Here is a 14857-nt window from a genome sequence, read left to right as displayed (position 1 = left end):
GCAAAAGAATGAAAGAGAAAAATAAAATCAAAATGTAGATGACACTCTATAAAAGAGTGCTCTAATTTTTCACACCTAATTAAAACCATACAGTAGAGCTAGAGGTATAGCTCAGTGGTAGAGCACTTGCCTATCATGTAGGAGATTTTGGGTTTGATCCCCAACATTGCAATAAATAAAAACAAACTATAGGGTGAACATGAGCAAAATCATAGTAGAAACAGTAGCTGAGACACAGATGGAAAATGATATACTTTTGGTCAATTTCATCTTTCTATTTTGTGTCAAATGAGGCATGGTGGCTCAAGCTATTCAGGAGGCAGAGATCAGGAGGATTATAGTTCAAGGCCAGGTGGCACAAAAAGTTCTTGAGACCCCACCTCAATCAACAGCTGGGCATAGTGGTGTGCACCTGTCATCCCAGCTGGCAGAAAAACACAGATAGGAGGCAGGCTGACCGGGGCAAAAGTGAGACCCTCTCTCAAAAATAACCACCATCAAAGGGGTTGGTGATGTGGCTCAAGTAGTAGAGTGCCAAAAATAAATAAATTTCTAGTCATTATTTTGACTTCTACTACCAGATTCCATTTGCTAAATCCCAGTACATACACTTTAATGCTCCCTCTATTAAGAAAAATCTTATTTAGGCATTTCAAAAGCTTTTGGCCACCCTTGTTTGGTTTTTGGGGTGGGTTGTTTATTTGTTTGTTTTTTAGCAGTACTAGGGTTTCAACTCAGGGCCTCATGCTTGCTAGGCAGGTGCTCTACCACTCAAGCCACTCCATCAGCCCTGAATTTTTCTACTGCAGTACCATAGAGCAAAGTAAAAAAAAAAAAGAAAAAAAATTAAAGATACTTATTTAAATGTCTTCCACTAAAAGAAGAAAACATTCCAATTAAGGAAACAGAATAAATTCTCACAGAGAGTTGATTGCGAGCCTAAGAAGGTTAAGAATATATGCTAAATACCTAAGAGAGAAGTCCCTTTGTTTCCTTTCAAATATGGGGCAAATAATACAACTTTTATAATTCTAGGAAAATACATTTTGTATCATTCCTCAAAGAAGCATAGCAACATTGTAAAGTTGTGTCCAAAATTTTGTGATTTTTGTCTCTCTCACAATGGAAAATATCTTGCTGGCTTATTTTAGGGAAAAAGTGAAAGACAAAAACAAGGCAGGATCATGCATGAAATCTGGTCCTTTCATCAAACAATAGAGTTAACCACCTCTGATCACCACCTCCCTGGTGTAAAGCAGGTGCTAAAACACCAACTGTCACCCCTGAAAGACTACCCATTCTTTTTTTAAAAATAAAAACAGGTAAAGCTGAGGTCAAGGGATTGAAGAAAAAGTCGTTTGCAAGAAAAATAAGTGTTAATTGGAATAAATTCAGGGAATGGAGAACTGTGAGAAGGTAATGACTGGTTTTAAGATTTGTGCATTTTATTGACAAATATATAACTTACATTTGAATCTTTGAGTGTGATAAAATACTGAATAAAAGAAGGACTTAAATATTGGATAACCTTACATTTTCCAATGAGCATATTTGCATCAAGTGATACCAAGTACATGAGTTTCACTTTCTTACCAAGTCCAAATGGCAAGGTCAGAATTTATCAAGACATTTCATAGGAATTAGGGCACAACCAAAAAGACATTTTCCAGCTCTAATTAGCAAGTCTTATGATTCACTCAGTTGGCTCAACTACTGTTCACCTAATTCCCAACTATAATAAAATGTTGCTGGCACAGCATGGCAAGAGAACGAATGACACTTTTAAGTACATGCAGTATAAATAAAAGGGCTTTTTTATAACTTTCTACTTGGAATGACTACAGAGGAATCTTGCACTGTATAGTTCAAACTAAAAAGTGAGGAGTTAATTATCTAAAAAGCAAGCAAAAACAAGACGAGGTAGGTAAGTTTTGAACCAAGGGAAATAATTTAATAAGTAACTGTTTTTTTTTTTTTAATGTCTGCTTGTTGTAACAATAGCCATAAGTAAATGTTTGGGATTCAAAGGTGGAGAGATGTTTATTTGATTCAACTCCCTAAAAGTAAAAAAACTCAATGCTGTCAGTAGAAAGAAAGTGATCTTTAGGTTTTAGAGTGCTGAAGTACCACTTGACATGCTAAGCAGTGGTTATGAACCATAATCTTGGCTGCAAAACACCAGAATGCTGGGACATATGATCCATCAGAAATAAGGGCTAGCAAAGCAAAGTGGTGCATACCTGCAATCCCTGTAACTCCAGAGGCAAAGGCAGGATAATTGCTTGAGCACAGGAGTTCCAACTAGCCTGGGAAATACAGTGAAACCCTGTTTCAAACAACACCATCCTCACATTGTGGCCACCTAAGATGGGAAAAAGCTCCTCTGCTTCTACTATCCCCAATGTCAGTGCCTTTCGTCTGACTAATTCCTGCTTCTCCCCTCCAGCCACCTTAGCCATCATTTTGTTCAGGAAAACTTTCCTGACATTCTCAGCCCCGCTTGCTTGCTTGAATATCCCAGGCTGTATGCTCTATTCCATATTCATTTAGCATTTCCCCCATCCATCTATTATACTTAATTTAATTTTCTTTTCTCCCCTACCAGTGCACAACGCCCTTCTTTATTTTTACCACTGCATCCTTAGAGCCTCTTGCTGGATTTGCCTGGCATGTGGGAAGGGTTCATTAGATACCTGATGAATTTATATACCTTGTAAAAAGTGTGTGCTCTTCAAAATAATGAGCAAAGTAACATGGATTCTATTCAAATAAGAATACTGGTAGGTGCCAGTGGTTGCAAATGTCTTCCCAAGCTACATGGGATAAGAAAGATCACCATTCCAGCCCAGTCCAGGCAAGAAAGTTCCTGAGACCCCCATCTTAGTAGAAAAAAAGCTGGGTGTGGTGGTACATGCCTGTCATCCCAGCTATGGCTAGAAGTATAAAATAGGAGGATCACAGTCTTGGCCAGCCTGGGCAAAAAGCAAGACCCTATCTCCAAAATAACCACAGTAAAAAGGGCTGGGGTGTGCCTCAAGTGGTAGAATGCCTGCCTAGCAAGTGCAAAGCCTAAATTCAATTCCAGTACTGCCCATAAAAGAAAAAAGAAAAACACTAAATCACTTCTAGTCTCAGAAGATTTGGATACGTTTCTATGCTTCCAAGGACACTTCAAGACAAACTTGACTTAATTTAAAACTGGCCTTAAATTCAGTTTACAAACATTTCTGATTATAAGACAGTTATAGCACAAAGCCTAGAGTTCAAACCTCAGTCCCACCAAAAAAAATTTTTTAAAAAGAAATTTCAAGACAGTTACAATGTTTTTCTTTCAGTCCCTTTTATATTAACTTTAATTTGAACTGCTCATCAGTCTCTCAAAAATGGAGAATATGTATCATAAAAGATAGTCACAAAAGGAGATTCTACTTCTAAACAATCATCCCTGAATTTAAAAATCTGTATCTATGCTTCTGCTCATTGATTTCCAATAACTTGAGGCCTCCTAATACTCTCTAAAATTATATATATATATATATATATATATATATATATATATATATATATATTTCAATGACTTGTTTATTTTTGGAATCTATTACAAATTTCTTCTCAGAATATTTTCTTTTTGGCTGGCTAATTTGTAATTTACCCTTAATCTGTGGCATCTTTTAGAATAGTTTTAAAAAGTAGTATCTCATGTTTTGGCCCAATGGTCCTAGTCTAAAAACTTTTAGACTTTATGCCCATTTTTATCCCTTTGATCAATCTGAAGACCCCAGAACAAATTGATCACAATTGTGCATTTGTACACAATTCTACACAGTTGCTTATCTCCAGGCACCTGTTATTATTGTCACATACATATTCTTCTGCATAGCTTAAAAGTCTGTTTTCTGGGGTGGAAGATGGTAACAACAGTGATTCAGCAACTTTCTCTGTCACCATCTGTGGCAGACATATTGGTTGGCATATTCCAAAACCCACTACCAACCTGCATCTCCTTTGCCCTCCTCCATTATAGTGACTACAAAACACAAATACTGTTCCATACTAGCTTAGGTGAGAACAGAGTAGAGGTGAAGATGTTTATAGGAATGCATTTACTGCTTTAAAAAAAAAAAGACATGATGGCATTACTCTTTTCCTTTGTTCCTGATGGAACATGGATGTAATTTCTGAAAACTGTGCCAGTCATTTTGCAACTATGAAGCAAAGAACACAAAGCTAAAAGGCCAACACTCTAAGAATACAACAGAGCCAGATGAAGAGCCTGTGACATTATGGTGCAGCTGAACAGTCTTGTAACTATTTATCTCCAGACTTCTTGTTACGTGAGAAACCACATCATTTCAGAATTAAATTACTGCTGGGGTTTTGGATACCTGAAGCAGAATACGTTCTTTGCTAAGATAACAATTTCTACCCTCTCTGAGAATTCAGGCAGCTCCCAACTTGAGGTTCCTGTGTGAGAGATTGCAAAAAGTACAGGAGGGAGTCAGGGAGAAGTGAGACTAGAGAGAGCAAGCAAGAGTGGTTGGTAGGCTTTTCCCCTGGCAGTGGCAGACCAGGGGGAATTTCCCTTCACTCCCTTGATGCAAGAGAAAGAATTTCAAGAGATGACTTTTACTTGGGCTCTAACTGCCTTGACTGACACACTGAAAGCTCCAACTCCAGAGACTATGGTCCCATAAATCATCTCTGAACTCAATCATTGCACAGCAACTGTCCTCCGTATAACAGGTCTGGGGAAGGAGAGCTTCCATCACCATTTCTACTACTGAGATGTACTCAGTTTGCCAATTCTCTACCAAAAAAATATTGACATCAAGTTTTCATTTCAATAATAATGCATTAAAAAAGAAAGTCCTCACATAAACACATTGTGAACTGTCTGCATAATCATCTGATATCTGAGTCATGTCCTCTTATTTCACTACCCAAGTTTGATCTAGTCAGTAACAAACTGTGCTACTTTAAATGATAATTGTTACCAGAACTAGTGAGACTTCAAAAGGGAAGAGACCTCTACCTGACCCTTGGGCACCAAGTTTGTGATGTTGTCATTAAAAAAAAAAAAAGAAGAATTTTAGTATGCATCAAGGTAGAGACCAAGAAAGTTTATTAGTAAAGCAAAGCAGAAAAAGGATAATATATAACTCAGACATGGATATAGGGACATCTCATAATGGGTGCAATGAATGCTTAACATCAGGGATATTTATGGTGAAAAAGTAGGTTGGGGGTTGGTTCAAATTTTCCATAGGATGAGTGCTTCCCTTTGTGCTGAGCCCCTGGTATATTTAATCGTTCTTGCTGTTACACAGTTCTGTCAATGGAACCCAAAGATATCAAGATTGGTTTGCTTATTAAATTTGGATCATTATAACATAGATGGTTAAACATCTCTTTAAACAATGGATGGGCTTTGCCAGATGCTCCCTTCATGAAAGGTATCCATCTTTGAGATAAATATTTTCCTGTGAAAATACTTCCTATGCCCAAAGGAGTCATTTTCCCAGGTGTTTTTTTTCCCAGGATAAAGGGTTTTTCTTCAAGATATCCTTGCTCAGTTCTCAGAGCACCCTAATTTTCTGGGCAAGCAGGCAAGGTCAAAGGGAGAGAGCTGCCCTATTCTCCCCTTTTCTTTCTCTTTACTAAATATTGCAGCTTACTGAGGAAGTGTAAGACTTAAAGCAAAGTAGTGTCTGTGTGCTTTTAATCAAACTGTTCATTAATACAATGTTTATTTCTGAATTCCTGGCTGTTTCTCATGTCTCATTTTTCCCTGAGCTATACTGTCCCCATATTGACTAATGGTAAAGGAACAGATGTCCACATAATATGTGAATACTAAAGTTTACCATGTGAAAATCAAGTAACACCAAATGAAAGTTTTAAAGTTATTCAATCAGAGAAAAGTGATGGGAAAACTTAGTCTTTTGTAGAATGCAGTGGTGACTATGGACCAAAATCCATAGTGGCAGTTTGTACCATATAAAAACTTTGGGATCAATAATTTGGTTTCTGGGGGAAAAATCATCCATAACAGAAAACTGGCTTGATGTGATGACTTTGTTTGATAATTTTACTTGTACTAAACTTATAAATGTGTTCACTCCTTATAATTGGATAAGACCCCTAAGCATAATGAGGTTAGGCTAGTTTTATGTTTTCACATAACTAATTTAATACCAAAGTTGGGGGAAAGGGATCCTCAAAAGTTTTTTCTTATAAAAAGGAATATATATTTTTCCTCAAATTTGAGGAACAGTGCCCTCATTTTCACTCTGACAATCAAACCCTTCCTTTAGTTCTGAGAAATTAGTATTTGTCTCCGGTGACACAGTTTTGTTTTGTTTTCTTTTCCTTTCCCAAACTCACCAATCACTTTCTCTTCAGGGTTGGAACAAGTAACTAGTAATATGAAGAAGAAAAAGGAACTCTGGTTAAAAATAAGAGTAGACAAGACACATTCCCCTCCAACAGCATATCATTTGTGAGTGCTAAATTTGTTCCTTTTAATGTTACATTTCAAAATCATATATTAATGGATATTTTGGTGAGAAGTTCAGAAAATATTCAGATGAGTTAGTACTAACTCAGAAAAACCAGATTATAACATTTGAATAGTCCCATAAAAGAGAGGAACAAGATATTGCCATAATATTTCACTACATTGAAGAAAGTTTGAATATGTTTATTACAGGGTTTGGGAGAACATAACAAAAGTTAGTAATGCACCTCAAAAGAAATACAATTTTATTTGGGTCTAGTCTTTGCCTAACCTTGCTTTGTCATAAAACAGTTGAGATAAGGGAATAATCTCTTAACATATTTTGAAATGTGAACCTCTTGGGAGAATGTGGAAATTTTCATTGCTAAAGAAATATTGTTTTAGAATATATGCCATTTAATCTTTCTAAGATATACCAGAAAGGAGTTCTTAACTGGACACTAACCCCAAAGAACAATAGTCCCCATTGGAAGAAGAGTATAGAAGTCAAGGAGCACATCTCTAGGAAAAATTAAATAAAGAGGACTGACTACCTGTTCAGTTGACCGTGCAGAAAATTATGTTGAAAAGCAAAATTTGGGGAGAAGTCAGTGATAATTTCATAGAACACTAAGAAAAAAAATTTAAGAGGCTATCCTTAACTTCAGGAGAAAAGGAAACATAATAATCACAATGCTGTGATATTTTATAATATGTAGTAATATTTGAGGAATTTAACAAAAATTGGGAAGATGAAATTACATTAGAGTAAGCAGCTGAAAAAGAAGACATTTTTTGACCCTCTAATGAGACCAGGGAATAAAAAGAGGTGAGCCAGGTACAGCAAACTTTCTTTATACTTGGTATAGTATCAGTTAACTTTTAAACCATGTGCATCTATTATTCTAATAAAAGCATAATTTTGAAAAATTATAATGTTACTTGCCTTTTGTTACATTCACTCACAACTTCATGATAGTAAAGATAATTACCATTTCTTTTTCTGAGTGCCTACTATATGCCAGCCCTTGGGTTGGACACTCTCCATGCCTTACATCTAATCATCACAACGCCATACAAAGTGGATCTATCATTATCATCAGTTTACAGATAAGGCTACTAAGAATTGAGAGGATAAATTACCCATCAGGGTTTAGTCGACTTGTTGGTAGTAATAAAGCTGGCGTTGAGCCTAGGTCCATCTGGTTTTAAAACCTGAGTTTTTTCCATTACACAATGGAGTGAAATACAGCCTTCCTTTGCTTATATGTAATTTTTATTTTTACCCATGTAGGTTTTATGTATGCCTGGGTCTGTGCTATCTGCTGGGCTATCACTGCTTAAGTCAACATTTTCAGCATGTAACTGACCATCTTTCTCAGATGCCTAGCATATAATGGTAAAGGACTCTTGATGTTTTTTCTTTAGCTGATCTGAGTTTCAAATATTGTTCTTAGCCATAACTAAAGTTAAAGAAAGCTTTTCAGCTCTGAATAAAAGTTCTGAACAGTTCACAGTAATCACTGAAAAGTTTGATTGCTTCATGTGAGGAGAAGAAAAATACAAGTTGAAGTATAAGACTTGTGCTAAAAAGTCAGAGTTTATGTAGGCTCAGTGACTGAAGAGTCAAATATTACAGCTTCAACTGAGTGGGGGGGTGCGGAATGGAGGGTTAATCAATCCTCCATTGATTAACCAGAGTAATTGTTCCAATATGACTTTTATGGGGATAACAATGAATGAAAATACTAATGTCCAAAAAATTAAAGAGGAATAATTTTCTTTAAAAGACACATGTAACCAGAAATATTTACAAATATTTCTAAACATGAAAAATGTTCATAGTGATTATATGAAGTAAATACTTTTGAATTTAGTAACAATAAAAGGAAATTAGGATTAAAATTGATTTCTCTTTTTTTACTGGTACTCAGGTTTGAATTTGGGACTTCATGCTTGCTAAGCAGGTGCTATGCCACTTGAGCCATGCCACCAGCCCTTTTTTGCTTAGTTATTTTTCAGATAGGGCCCATGAGCTACCTAAAAACAGTGATCCACCTACCAAAACCTTCCACAAAGCTGGAACTACAAATGCAACCACCATACCATGTTTATTTATTAAGATGGGGTTTTCACTTTTCTTTTTAAACCAGAGTTGGCCTTGAACTTTGATCCTCCTGCTCTCCCTTCCAGAGCAGCTGGGATTACAGGGCATGTGCCATCATGCATCTAAACTTAGGTCAGAAAGAAATGGTGCATTTTTTTTCATGTTTACCTTAAATATTTATACATCTACAACAGATTTGTTTTAAGCCACTACAACAAATACAATACAATAATTAATCATTCTGGAATAATAAACACTTAAGGATGCATAAGGAAAAATCCCAAACTAATTTTAGAGAGAAATAGTTAATGGATACACAAAAATGTGAAAAGAGAAATTTTTATTTATTTTAGCAAATATCTTCTGGAACCTATTCAAAATCTATGAATATGAAAGTCATAATTTATCACTAAAGAAAAAAATTAAGTAATTAACAAATTGAAAAATGATACATTTTATAGCTTTTTAAATGAATGGAAATATTGTATGACTGCTCTATAGATAAGTTTTATTTAGAATAATCAGATATTTTGAGAAAGAGCAAAACAGAGTAATAATGAAAATCATTCAAATTACTTTTGGAGTTTCCCAAATATATATATTTTTTAACAGCCCAAGATTTATTTTTTTCTAACTTTTTCTTTTAAACAACTTCAAACTTCTAGAAAGATTGCAAGAACATATTTTCCCTCACCGTTTTAAAGTAATATTGTTAATTGATACCTCCAAATAGGTTATTTTTTTAATTCTTACAGACAAAAATGTTCTCCTCTATAATAACTTCAATACATTCATCAAAATCAAGAAACTAACATTGACATGTTAATTTTGGATTTTTGGAGCCATTCAAATTTTGCCAATGGACCCAACACCATCCTTTATAGCAAAAATATCTAGTCCAGAATCATATTGGGAATATGCTTCCTATGTCTTTTCAGTGTCCTTCAATTACAGAACAGATCTTAAGTTTTTCCCTGACTTTTATGACCAAAAGTTTTCAGAGATTTCAGGTCGATTATTTTTCAGAACACCCTTTAATTTGGGTTTGTCTCATGTTTCCTCATGTTTATTTCCAGGTTTTATGCTTCCTTGGCAGAAACAGCACAGAAGCAATACCATGTCCCTTTCATTACATACTATCAGATGACAAGAGGATTGCAATTTAACCCATTACTGGTGCCTTTATCTTTGATCTCTGGATCAAGGTGGTGTCTACCAAGTTCCTCTGTAAGTTACACATTTTTCACTTTTGAAATTTGTTAGTATTTAAGTATATAGTTTTTAAAAATTAAAAAGGATAATAAAATAGACTCCAAATTGTTTTTAAAAATCAACTTGGAAGCCATTTTATCTGCTGGTTTAACTTATTTTTGCAGTTTTGTAAGCAGTTTTCTATCTTCCTGAAGTTCTTAGTATATAATCTTAAGTGCATTGGTCTTCCTATTGTTCTTTTCTATAGTTGATGTGTATTTCAGGGATTGCTCTCAGCTTTAATTCTGATCTTGAGCAATGTTAATACTGAATGTTAGTCTCAAGGTCTTCAGAATATTCATCTGCCTGGGAATAAAGCATCTATATTAGTTTTCTACTGTTGGATAACAAATTGCCACAAACTTAGAACCTTAAAGCAACACACATTTATTATCACAAGATTTCTGAGAGTTAGGAAGATGGATTTAACTGGGTCATTTGCTGTTGGTCTCACCTCCGGGTCCTTTGTTCTTGGGTGTTTTCAAGGGGTTGACCATGGCTAGGGTCTTACCTGAGGCTCAGGATCCTCTTCCAAGGACATGTGATTGTCAAGCAGAATTCATTGCTGGCTGCTGTAGAACACTTGGTGATTTGTTTCTTTATTTTTGTATTACATTTTTTTCCTTTCAATTCTGTTTGAAGCTGATTTGTTTCTTTAAGACTGACAGGCAAGTCTCTGGCCTCTAGACCCTTGTTTAAAGGCTTTAACTGGTTAAGTCAGATCCACTAAGCATAACCTCCATTTTGGTTGACTTAAAGTCAACTGATCAAGGGTCTTAAGAAGATCTGCAAATTCCCTGCATCTTTGGTAGCTGATATAATCGCAGGAGTGATAGCTCATCAACTTGGCTGTACTTCATTGGCTAAACAGTAACTTAAAATGGCTGGGTGTAGCTCAGTGGTAGAGCATTTGCCCAACCTGTGCTGACACCCTAGGTTTTGATCCCCAGACTGCAAATAAAATATAAAAGCAGTTTTAAGGTTCTGTCCATACTCCAAAGAGAAGAGTGTACAGAGATCATATGAAGGTCACCTTAAAGATTCTGATTTTTCTGCCATCTGGATTAGTGTATTTGAAACTCTTGTGTTGCTTCACTGATTATTGGCTATGTTCTGACTCAGCTTTTTTTTTTCCCTTTCAATATTAACTTAGGTTTTTACATGTCTGAGCACACAAAACTGTATAAGGAAAAACACTGTTACAACATGTGTGCCACATTGTGAAATGTCAGGCAAAGCACTGGTGTATCTACTTTATGTCTGCAAATCAAACATTGTGCAATAACAAGTAATATACAGCGTACTGAGTAGGGGAGACTTTGTATTTCATTTTGACATGTGTAAATTGCTGTGCTTCCATAGGAAATAAAATTAGGTACCATTAGTGATTCAACTGAGAGGCAAATACTTGTGACCATTTTCTCAAGCTTCTGGATCAAACTCTTTGTTTGAAGAGTATACTTGCTTTTCCATGGACACTGATTTAAAAATAACACTTGAGGTTTGAGGGTGTAGCTCAGTGGTAAAGCAATTGGGTATGGGTGAGGGCCAGTTTCCATTTTCAGCACCCCAAAAGACAAACAAAACATTTGATACAGCTTCTCTGTGTGAATTCCTAAAGACTACACTCCAAAAAAGAAATAGAAATAGCTGCTGAAGCTTATATATCAACAATCATCCTTCACAAACCCTGTTTGACAAATCTTGTGACCAGTATTCTCTAGTTAGATTATTCTCTTTGATTATATGGAAAAAGGTACCAGTGGCTCACACCCGTAATCCTAGGTACCTAAGACGCAGAGATCAGGAGAATTATGGTTCAAAGCCAGCCTAGACAAATAGTTCACGAGACCCTATCTCCAAAAACCCTTCACAAAAAAGGGCTGGTGAAATGGCTCAAGGTGTAGACCCTGAGTTCAAGTCCCAGTACTGTAAAAAAAAAAGTAAACTGAAAAGATAAATGTGGTCATAAAATTCTGCTTCTGTCTACAGCAGAGGTGGTGACTGAGATGGGTACTTTGAGTAACATTTTGCTTGATTAAACAGTCTATTATTTATGAAAAAAAAGTCTGACAGCCATGAAAGAATTTGAATGATAGCATGGAGAAGCCTGGATCTGCAGTTAGTAGATAAGTCTAGTAAATACAGGAGTTTCATCAACTAGTTATTAAGTCTAATTCTTCCTTTGATGGAATTTATAGAGCTATTTTATAATTTTTTAAAAACTTTTAACAGGACTTTTCATCAGGTACTTTCATTGTTGTTACACCTTCAAACCAAACAAGATGCTTATCTTATTTTAAAGAGTACAGGTTGCCAATGAAAGAAAACTTTCATAGTCATTGTACATCAAGGCTAACAAACTGTCCTGTGTGAAAACTATACTTGGAAATCATATGAACAAAAGAAAAACAAAACAGTACTGTGTTTAAGGAAGGAGTAAAGTCCTCATGATGTACCATCTAAACGTGGATATTCATTCTTCTTGATGTTTCTTACATGTAAGGATTTCTTGCTTCTGCTCTTTCCACTAATTATCCTGTAGTTCTACCCAACAGTGCAGACTAAGGCGCAAAGTAATCCTTTTCTGAGGAGGTCTTAAGAAAATTGTGGACAAAGAGCAAACTTTTTGTATTAGAACAGGTTAACATATGCATAGCCTTTGATAATATACATGAAGCAATTTTTCTTGGACTAGTGACAGGAAAAGATGAACGTACTTCTTAACAATGTCAAAAAGTTTAAAGTTCGGTGTCCAAGCAATACAATACTTTTGTTACTGGGACTACAAAAAGGAAAATATTTTGGCTGATGCTGGCTTGCATGCTGGCCAGTTCACTCTTCTTGTTAATCAAACTGACATTTCCCTCCCTTTCATCTACATGCTGAAGAGCTCCGGGTTAACACCCTTTACTCTAATTAAAACAGGCAGTCTTCTACACCTTATCTCTCTCTGACCACCAGAGAAGTAAACCTGTCTTCCAAGAAATACTGCTTCAGAGATGCAGTGCCATGGCACCTGGAAAACCAAGGCCAGCAGCCATTCTGGACTGGCATTTTGTCAAGAACTCAAACTGAGAGTCTGAACTCCCCTTTAATAAAAAGTGGACATTTTCTCTCAGAAGTGGGATGACAGAGCTTTGAGATGTTGACTCTCCCTGTCCTCCTCATCATCTAATGAATATTAAACCTTATTTCTTTTTCTCATAGCTTTGAAAATTGAGAACAGTTCTATAGTATTAAACATTAGGTAACCATAGGGGTTGGGAACAATGATTTAAAATACTCAAGACAACTCTTCAGTGTTTAATACAATTCAGTTCTTAGTTAAGGGGACCAGACAACATTTAACAATAACAACAAATCTTCTTTGTGGGTCTAGAAATCCAATACAAATAGATGTAAATGCAATCTCTAAAACTTGTCTTTTAAAGTGAATGTTAGCCATGTACTCAAAGTTACACAAGAATTTGAAGGGTTAATGTTTTCTTGGATAAAAAGTCATTTCAAATAGTTTCATGTCTCAGATTAACAGAATAAGTGAGTAGCTCCATTTGGACAGCCAGACAGTAAAAACAAACAACAGCAGTCTCCTGCTGCCTGCTGTCCTCCTTGATTGCTTGTATGTATTGCATTAGTAGTGTTAGGAGCTGAGCAAGGCAGGTACAGTTAGGGGCACTCTCAATCTGTTTGTTTTTTTTCATCAAAAACTGTAGAAAAAATTGAACATACCCAGAAGCATTCCTGTCCATCACCCTTATGAAGCAAACTATGCATGCCCAAAAGTATTTCCATCTGACATTTTAACCGTCTGAAGATGTGCTCATAACCCTGAGCAAAAATGTGTCCCACCATCTTTGCTTCTTGAACTATAACCTGAGCATGCTCTTGAATGTGCCCACCCCTCCAGTGCCTTCCTGTATGAATATGTATAGGTTCCCCAAATAAGATCCCATATTTCCTATGTTCCAGGAATTAACTCCTGTACTCTCCTTACCTATTACTGGTAATAAACCCATTTCCACTCTTGTTATTTCTTGACCATGTTTGATTTTGACTTTGCACTCACCAAAATGTGAACGATTATATTCAGTTATAGAAGTAGCAAGATGAGGGCCAACTTTAATATCATTTGCATTTTTTTGTCATGGGTTTTTTTTCATAAATATCGTTTGCTGTGTTAATAAATGCCTCTTCTCCATTGGAAGCAGTCATCACAAAAGTACTCATGAAGATAAGTCCATGTTCTTGTGCAAAAGCTTTATGTTTTTTTGTTTTAAACTTCTCTTCTAGATTCTAAATCACTTTCATTTCCAGTAAGCATAATGACTATGTTGGAATTGGAAAGCAAGTGGGTATCTTCTAACCAGGTTGTCAAGTGACTGAACGTGTCTCTCCTTGAGTATCACACAATAGGAAAGCCTCATATACCACTGTAATATGTGCTACAGATAAAATGGAAGCACTCCTGCCCTGCCATACCCATATCTAAAGTTTTGTTTCCCATCAATTGTTAACACTCAAGCAGCAAATTCTACACCAATAGTGAGGCCATGCACCAACTGCAATCTTTTACTATAGCAGTAAGCATGATTTACCAATACCCAAGTCACCAATGAAGATGTATCTGAAGAGACAGCCAAACACCAGGTCCACAGTTGTTCAGGGTCAGGACTCATGGCTTGCCCTCCCTACTTTCCTCCTTCATTCCCCTCATTCTGGCACTGTTCAGTCTTGAAACCACTATTTTATAATTTACTCATGTTTTCAAGTCTGATAATAAGACTACTAATGTCACTTCTTTGAGTTAAGGATTTTTTATACCCTCCTAAAACCACATTCATGCTCTCACACAATGATATGTGATAACTCATCTGTATTGGGTTAAGCCACGTAGCTCAATAAACAACTCTTCTACCACCAAGATCTGACAATCTGTATTTATCTGACAGTATCAGTTGACAGCTATAGTTTTAGTTAACTGTAGGTTGTTTAAGGTTCAC

General features: G+C 36.0%; 1 pseudogene; it reads right to left on the bottom strand.

Annotated features, from left to right (window-relative positions):
- Window positions 1-13982: 13982 nt before the first annotated feature.
- Window positions 13983-14516, bottom strand: LOC109693067 (ras-related protein Rab-2A pseudogene; annotated as a pseudogene).
- Between the last annotated feature and the right edge of the window lie 341 nt (window positions 14517-14857).

This window comes from Castor canadensis, chromosome 4 (assembly GCF_047511655.1).
Source record: "Castor canadensis chromosome 4, mCasCan1.hap1v2, whole genome shotgun sequence".
Classification (NCBI taxonomy): domain Eukaryota; kingdom Metazoa; phylum Chordata; class Mammalia; order Rodentia; family Castoridae; genus Castor; species Castor canadensis.
This window is presented reverse-complemented; position numbering and strand designations above follow the sequence as displayed.